The sequence below is a fragment of the Megalobrama amblycephala genome, linkage group LG15 (assembly GCF_018812025.1).
Source record: "Megalobrama amblycephala isolate DHTTF-2021 linkage group LG15, ASM1881202v1, whole genome shotgun sequence".
Taxonomy (NCBI): Eukaryota; Metazoa; Chordata; class Actinopteri; order Cypriniformes; family Xenocyprididae; genus Megalobrama; species Megalobrama amblycephala.
Genome location: NC_063058.1, coordinates 31,366,956 through 31,376,336, shown reverse-complemented (window position 1 = coordinate 31,376,336; position 9,381 = coordinate 31,366,956).

Below are 9,381 nucleotides of genomic sequence, written 5' to 3'. Positions count from 1 at the left end.
TGGGTCCTGACACGTGTTGTCTAACTCCAACAGAGTTTAGAATGTCTGTAAATGCCAATCCCAATGCGTCCTTTTCTCTCTCTTTTTTAAACTTTCTTTTTTCCCTTTTTTGACAAGAAAAAAAAAAGGAAAAGAAAACCAGACAGACAGACCAAGGGACATGGTAAAGCAGAAAAGGAAAAGAAAAGAAAAGGGAATAAATAAATAAATAAATAAATAAAGACATATACATCTCAATTTGTATTCAGATAAGATATCCATTTTTCCCAATATGCCTCACATTTCTTTCGGGCATGTCTCAGAGAGAAAGTCAAATGTTCCATAACATAAATTTCCTTAATTATTTCTATCCATTCAGCAATTGTCGGGGAATCTTTAGCCACTTAGCCATTTCCTAGTTATTGCTTTCTTGCTACCTGCTAAAAGTATTTGTAACAAATATCTATCTGTCTTTCTCAGCCCTGTTGGTAGATTTCCTAAATATATAACAGTGAAATTAAACTCGAGCTCTGAGCCGAATATTGACCTAATTACCTTCATCACCTCTATCCAATATGAAGAAATAATAGGGCATTCCCAAAAGATATGGAAGTGACCAGCAGACATACTACCACACATTCTCCAACACTGACCACGTTCAGGATTGTTGTGTCTTTTTTTATATTAGGGGTTATAAAGAATCTTAAAGTGTTTTTCCAGGTGAATTCCCTCCACAAACCTGAGCTAGAAGTGGTAGATTGTGTCCTGCATATATTCGACCAGTCATCTTCGCTTATCTTTATGTTAGCTTCTTTCTCCCACCTCTTTTTTACATACATTGTTGAAAGTCCTCTGTCTAACTGTAGACATGAATATAACCTGGAAATCAGTTTTCTGTTAGTATTACCCGTATATGCATCAATGAATACTCTAATCAGGTCTTTTCCCTTCTCTCCATTAGTTTTAATACGTTTATCAAAGTGGTGTCTCAGTTGAAGGTATCTGAAAAAATCTTCCTTCCTTAAATTGTATGTATCCATGAGTTTTTTAAAAGTATCCAAACCGTCAGTGGAGGATATTATACGGTACGAAGTGATACCTGAATTAGTCCAGTGTTTGAATCTACCGTCCAGTCCAGCTGGTGTGAATTCTGTATCATATTTCACCCAACGTAATATTCGTACATTTCTTTCAAATTCCTTACTTTTTAAATAGTTTGTGCCAGATGTTAAGAGGGGCTGCCATCCAATTACTTAATATTTTCAGATGCTTTTTCAGGAGAGTTTTTTCACCCAGTATAGATTGGAGAGGTATGCTTATTTGACTTTGCTCTAGGTCCTTCCATTTTGCATCACACACAGGGTCACACCAACAGACCACAGAATGTAACTGTGCTGCTCTATAATAATCCTAGAGCCATACCACCTTTGTCCTTGGGGGGTTGTAATGTTTGAAATCTAATCCTTGCTTTTTGTTTTCCCCAAATAAAAGATGAGATAGTTCTATTCACATTTCTGAATTGCTTGGGAGGCACTTCAACAGGCAAGGATTGAAAAAGAAAAAGCAGCCTGGGTAGTATATTCATCTTTATAGCGTCTATTCATCTTTATAGCGTCTATTCTGTTGTACATATTCATTGGTAATAATGACCAACGATTTAAGTGTGCTTTAATATCAGCTGTTATAGGAATGTAATTGTGGTCATAAATGGCCGAGTTGGCCGGTTCACAGTTGAAAGTAAGCGTTTGAGTTTTATGCAGGTTTAGTTTATAGCCGGAATATGAACCAAATTCTTTAAGAAGAGATAATAATTTAGGCAAACTTGCATTAGGACTGGTAAGTGTCACGAGTATCGGCATATGCACATATCTTATGTTGTGTGTCTCCTATTACTACCCCCGTTATATCATTGTCTTCTCTAATTGTCTGTGCCAGAGGCTCTATGAAGAGGGCGAAAAGAGTGGGACTGAGGGGGCATCCCTGTCGACACCCCCTTTCAAGAAATATTGTTTTGGATAAGTCCCCATTTATTTTAATTCTAGCCGTAGGAGAGGAGTATAGGGAATTCAAACATCTAATTACCTGGTCATTAAAACCAAAGCAGCTAAGGACCAAATATAAATATTTGCATCGGACAAAGTCAAAAGCCTTTTCGGCATCAAGACTTATAACTACAGATTCCATATCATTTTCTCATATGGTCAATGAGGTGGAGAGCCTGTCTCACATTGTCCTGGGTTTGCCTGTTTTTTACAAAGCCTGTCTGGTCTGTGTCTATTAAATCTGGGATTATGTTTTCCAATCGTTTTGCAAGTATTGACGCATATAATCTATAGTCTGTTTAAAACTGATATAGGTCTATAGGAGCAGCAGTCTGTTTTGTTTTTACCCATTTTAGGAATCACTGAGATTACTACTTGTCTCCAGGACACCAGAGTCTCGCCACCTCCCAGAACATAGTTAAAACAATCCTTTAGCATTGGTGTTATTGCTTCCCTGATGGTTTTGCACCATTCTGATGGGTACCCATCTGCACCTGGCATTTTATTTGTTTTTAATCTTGATATTGCCTTGTTTATCTCATCATCTGTTATCTCCTGAGTTATTATCTTGTTTTGCTCTGTCCCTATAGATGGTAAGTCCAAAGATGTTAGAAAGGATGATATGACAGCTGACTCAGTTGTTCGAGGCTGAGCATATAATTTTGTGTAATACGTTTCAAAGGCATTTTGTATGTCTTCCAAATTATGATACATCTCATTGGTCCTGGGGTCCCTCACTTTATATATAAATCTCTCAGCCTGTTGTTTCCGTATTCTCCATGCAAGTAGTTTTTTAGATTTAGGGCCATTTTCATAGAAATTTTGTTGAATTAGTTTAGCTCTCTTCTCTACTTGATTTTCATATAGGTTGTTTAAGGTTCGTTTAGTCTCCGTTATGTCATTTAGAATACTGGTGTTATTATACTCCATATGTTTACTTTCTAGTGATTTTAATTTTTCAATCAGGTCTTTAATTTGTCTCTCTTTTTCCTCTTTCTTTTGGGCCAACCACATCATGAGTTTACCTCTAATAACAGCTTTTGCAGCATCTCATAATGTGCTAGGAGACACTGCTCCGTTGACATTATGGGTCATATAATCTTTAAATTCTGTCTGTATATATTTTTGACACTGAGGATCATTCAGAAGGCTAGTGTTAAGTCTCCACAAAGTCTTTTTGGGTTTGTTGTCTAAATGTAATGTTAAGTACACCCCTGCATGGTCGGAAATGTCTCTTACCCCTATATCACAATTTATAATCCTATGTCTATATAAATTTAACATAAAGAAATAGTCAGTTCTTGAGTATGCAGAGTAAGGCTGGGAGAAAAAAGTAAATTGTTTATCATATGGGTGCAGTTCCCTCCATATGTCTATCATTCTGATTTCTTTAAGCATTTTTTTTTTACATATAGCGCTTCAGGTCTTATATTTTTTGTTCTATTTGAGGAGTCCAGGGATGGCTGTAGCTGGATGTTCCTGTCCCCCCTACAAATCAATACACCTGATGTTTCTGTAGAGATTATATTGGAAACTTTCTTGATCAGCTGTTTATCATGTACTGGTGGTCTATAGACATTCATTAATGTAACTTCTTTGTGGTCGATAAAGCCTTTGACCATTATGTATCGCCCTTCCTTGTCAGTAATTTGTGAGCAGAACTGGAAATTTACATTATTTGAAATTAGTATAGCTACCCCCCTCGCACTTCCTCCTTCGAAGGAGGAGTAATATGAATTTTTGAAACCCATTTTCCACAACTTTTCATGTTTAATATTCAAAAGATGTGTTTCTTGCCAAAAAATTATGCTTTGGTTTTCCCTTTTCATTTTGCCGATTACTTTACTTCTTTTTATAGGTGTCACGATTCCTGTCAGTTCCTGGACTTCCTGGAGCACTCAGGCCCACCGGCCGCTTCGCACTCAAGCTCGCTGGTTGCAATGCACTCAAGCCTCAAGCCCCCTGGTTGCAATGCACTCAAGTCCGCCGGTGTCTATGGACAAGATGGTCACTTTGCCGGTGTCTACGGACAAGATGGCCACGTCGCTGGTGTCTACGGACAAGATGGCCGCGTTGCCGGTGTCTACAGACAAGATGGCCGCGTTGCCTGTGTCTGCGGACAAAATGGCCGCTCTGCCAGTGTCTACGGACAAGATGACCTCTCCAGTCTTCGCCGAGCCCGCCTTGCCGGCGCCACCTCAGCTCCTTGCCCTGCCGGCGCCGCCCAAGCTCCTTGCCTTGCCGGCGCCCCCCGAGCTCCTTGCCCTGCCGGCACCCCCCAAGCTCCTTGCCCTGCCGGCACCCCCCGAGCTCCTTGCCCTGCCAGCGCCACCTGAGCTCCTTGCCCACGAACCCACCACTGCCGTTGAATTCCCCAAGAACTTTTTTTGGGGGGGGGGCATATACCTGAGGGTGGGGAGCTTGTGGGTGGGGACCTTGCACGACCATGGCCATCAGATCATGGCCATGGCCTCTGAACTGCTATGGCCGCCTATGGACTCTAATTCACTATGGCCATCAATGGACTCTGACCCGCCGTGGTCATCTACGGACTCTGTCCCGTCATGGCTGCCCACAGCACCTGACCTGCTGTGGCTGCCCGAGCCATCTGACCTGCCGTGGCTTCCCGACACTCCTGACCTGCTGTGGCTGCCCGAGCCACCTGACCTGCCGTGGCTGCACGACTCTCCTGACCCGCCTTGGTGTCCAAAGGCTCTCGAACTGCTATGGCCGCCCACGGCCTCTGGGCTGGCCGACACTCCTGACCTGCCGTGGCTACCCGTGGCACCTGACCTTCCATGGCTGCCCATGGCACCTGACCCACCGTGGCTGTCCGAGTTCCTGGACCTGCATTGGAGACCCCGTTCCTGTCTACCAATAGATCTCCAATTATCCCTAGAAGGCCTGAACAAATGAACTTCTGTCTGTGAAACAAAATGAAACTTAACACATAAACACAAATGCTTAACATTTATGACTTTCATATCTGAAGTATGAATTCTACTTCCAAAACTAGAGGGGAAGCCCTACATCTGGAAGGGGCCCCTCTAAGCATGGACCAAAATCTCTGACTACAAAAAAAAGTTCCTTCTTTAGTGGCCCCATTGTTTCGATAATTTTTTTTTTTTTTAAGTCCAAACGGACCGCCTTTATCTCGGCAATAATGTTAGCCTGGATAGCATCCATACCCTCATGGTCAGCTTGCTTGCTAGCACCGTCGCCAGTATCTCCACTTTCAATCAGGGATTTATCGTCTATCTTCGGGTTTTGTTGCGATTTTCCTTTTGTCATTCTCCTGTTTCCCCCTCTCATGCTATAAATGACAACTTTTCCTATCTGGATAACCAGTATTTATTTCGGGGGAGTAAGACCATCTGGGAGCCTCTAACTTATGCTGCTGACCGTGTCTGCGCCATGCCAGAAGTCCCAATGCATCTTTTTCATTGTCTACATGGATATTAAAATCACCAACAACAAGGACTTTATTTGCAGCTAGTACTAACTCCGATAGAAAATCAGCAAATTCTTTGATAAAGTCTGTATGGTGTCCTGGTGGCCTGTATACAGTAGCCAGCACAAATGTCAACTGACATAACATTACATAAAGTACCATGACTTTGAAGGAATTATATTTGAAATACTTTTGACTAATACTGTAAATATTACTAGAAATTACAGCAACAGCTCCCCCTTTGCCTTTCTGACGAGGAGTGTGTCGATAATCGTAACCTTGAGGGCTAGACGCATTTAAAGTAATGTAATCATCCGGTTTTATCCAAGTTTCTGTCAAACACAGCAAATCTAGATTACTGTCTGTGATAATATCATTTACAATAAGTGCTTTTGAAGAAAGGGATCTAATATTTAACAACCCAAGCTTTATCATTTGTTTATCAGTATTATGTCTATTTTTATTTGTTGAACATCAATTAAATTTTTACCCTTAAATGGGTTTGGAAGTTTTTTGTTTTTCTAATTCGGGGTACAGACACAGTCTCTATGTGATAATATCTAGGTGTAAGAGTTTCTATGTGTTGGGAATTATCTGACTTCTGTGACGTGAGGCAGCTAGCAGACGGTTGGTTTAGCCAGTCTGTCTGCTTCCTGACCTGGGCCCCAGTTTGTCATGTTTCAGCTCTAAGACTATATGCCATATTACTAGAGAGAAGAGCAGCACCATCCCAGGAGGGATGAATACCATCTCTTTTCAACAGGTCAGGTCTGCCCCAAAAACTTTACCAATTGTCTATGAAACCTATATTATTCTGTGGACACCACTTAGACAGCCAGCCATTGAGTGATGATAATCTGCTAACTATCTCATCACTCCGATGAACAGAAAGAGGGCCAGAGCAAATGACTTTTTCTGACATTGTACTTGCGAATTCACACACCTCTTTAATGTTAATTTTAGTGATCTCCGACAGGCGAAGTCAAACATTATTAGTGCCGAGGTGAATTATAATTTTAGAGTATTTACGTTTAGCATTAGCCAGCACTTTTAAATTTGCTTTGATGTCAGGTGCTCTGGCTCTTGGCAAACATGTGACTATGGTGGCTGGTGTCTCTATTTTCACATTCCGTGTAATAGAATTGCCAAAAACTAGGGCACTTTCAACAGGATTCTCAGTGGGTGCATCACTCTTTGATGTTCTTATTGGAACGGAAGAGTGGTGTTTTCCACAGTTAGGCTGCCTCACCGTTACCCAATTGCCCTGCTGCGCGGGCTCTACAGCCGGAACCGAACAATGCACAGAGTTCACTAAGCTAGTCGCATCCAAAACAGTATCTGAAGCCCTTGCATTCTTACTATCCTGAATTAAGATTTGGATGCGTGTCTCTAATTCGGAGATTTTCTCTGTCAGCCTGACTATTTCCCTACATTTAGGCCTATGCGCCTAAGTGTTTTTCATTTCTAGCCTTCATGAACAATTATATATCACTTATAAATGATCAAATATTAACATATCCCTATGATCTCAAAGATGAAGGTTAGTTGTAATGTAACCAACAGTTTCCTCATTTAGTTACTTGGTGTTTGGTAACAAAGGGCCTACTTTGCATCAGCAACACTGACTCAATGACAAACAAGTCATCGATGGCACCTGTATTCATAGCAACTTTTTTCTAACTAATTAATCATTTGATTGTTAATCATAAATATAGTAAGCTGCTGCTCGGTATAATAGTTTTAAAGAACATTATGTAAATTGGTAAACTATTTATCCTAGGCTACCAAAACGAACACCAAAACTTAACATGAACTGTTAAAAATTATAGCAATTTATGCAAAAATTTATAGAAAGCTGGCAACCTGCACGTTTCTTACCCTGACCACCTTCTTCCATATGGATCAATTTTATGTTCTGATCTCAACAAGTCTCTGCAAACTACTGAGTAGACACCAATCAGAGGCCGCAATTTTATGATGTCATCATGTAGACTTCTTACAAAGTATTTTACAATATTTTAAAAATATAAAAATACAAAACACTAAAGCATTTTGATACAAAATACGAAGCCATTTTCATCAACCCTATCAAATACAAATTACAAAATACTATTTTGTATTTGAAATACATGTATCATAAATACTGCCCATCCCTGAATAAAAGGTCCAACATATTAGAAATACTTTTTGCTGTGTTGCTATTTGTCACGAGCAAGCAAATTAGTAAACTAACACTGAGAATGCGAGAGTCTCGCATATTAGCTATAAACCCAATCAACATAACTGCATTGGCCACATTTTTTTACATGATGCACCCGACGCACCACAAAGCATACCAAAGTATATATATATATATATATATATATACATATATATATATATATATAATGGAACATGTTCGTAGGTCTGTATTGTATCATTTATCATTGCAGCCTTATTTAAGTTGATTTGTATACTGTATATTTATTTTTGGACTGACAGTGGTTAATAAAGTCAAATAATTGTATGTGAGAGAGTCCTATTGGTCAGTGTTAGAGGATCTCAGCTTAGCCTGACAGTTAGCCTTAAGAGTTGTGAATTGCGCTGGCTCTCTCGTAAGAAGTGAATCATAGGGCATGTTCAAGCTCAAACCGGTGCGCAACGTTTTCCTACGTTTTCCGAGTTCAACGACATGTTTCCTGGAAACGGTCTGCAATGGTGTGCAACGGGTTTGAGATACGTTTTCTCTTGTTTGGTGGGTGTGTCAGAAATGTCAGCCCAATCAGCGGCAAGATATATATAAACCACGCGGTATTAAAGAGACAGCTTGCACAATGGGTATTAATGTAACATAAAAATACTATAGGCCTACTTATATATTTTGCTATTGTATTGTGAAGTGACACTTTAATAAACTTTTATATAATCAGAGGAGTATAGAATGGTAAATATTACAACATCATATAGCACAACAACAGTGATCAGCAATAATGATAAGCCTAATAGCTACTCACAATAAAAATATTATAGATCATAACACAGTCTCGGAGGTAAGAAGTGGATTATCCTTCATCTGAAATGTTTGACTTTTCATGCTGAAATGCAAGGCAAAATGTTGTATCACAATAATTAGAAGTTTCCACAAATCCCTTCACTTCACTGTTCTCTTTTATTCTGGATGGCAAGGGCAGTAACTGTAATATTGAGCGTATTTTGCAGTATTAAACACGTATTTATACCAACTTCATCAGCCTCTGAAAATTCTTCAAAAAGAACACAAAGAATGGCCTTCTCAGCTGCCATAGTTGCAACTCTTGCGTCATCAGAACAGGGTGTTCAATGCACCACCGTTTTCGTTTAAAAAACGTTTTGCAATGTTTTGTCGGGGCTGAATGCAGCCATAGTTTCTCTCCGTTGCAAGGCATATGATTGGCTGTTCACTACCGATGTCACACATTCATGTGCACGTGGTCCACAAACTCAGGATCAAAGCCTGAGTTGACAGAGAAAGTTGATGATAAGCATCATGGTAGGCTACCAACAAAGCCGAGGGCTGTTTCATAAAAGATGCTAAGAAAAATGAGGATTAAACTCCAAAACCTGACTTGAATTAACTTAACAAATGAGTTGGGGCTAAAGCGGTTTCATAAAAGGTAACTGAAGTTCACGCAGTCCCACTAATTCGATCCAGGTTAACCTAGTCAAGATAATTTTGCGTGCATGCTTTTCTTAAACAGCTCTAGAGGTCGATCATGGATCAAATCGATCCACCATAGGAAACAGCATACATTTTGTGCTATTTTATACGCTTGAGACATGGTGTTTTTCTCAGTGCATAACTTTTCACAAGTTTATTCTCCATCTGTAAATGTTAGAAAGTCATGCAAATATTTCCATTTTGCTGCTAAACTTCACAGTGAACGCTGCTGC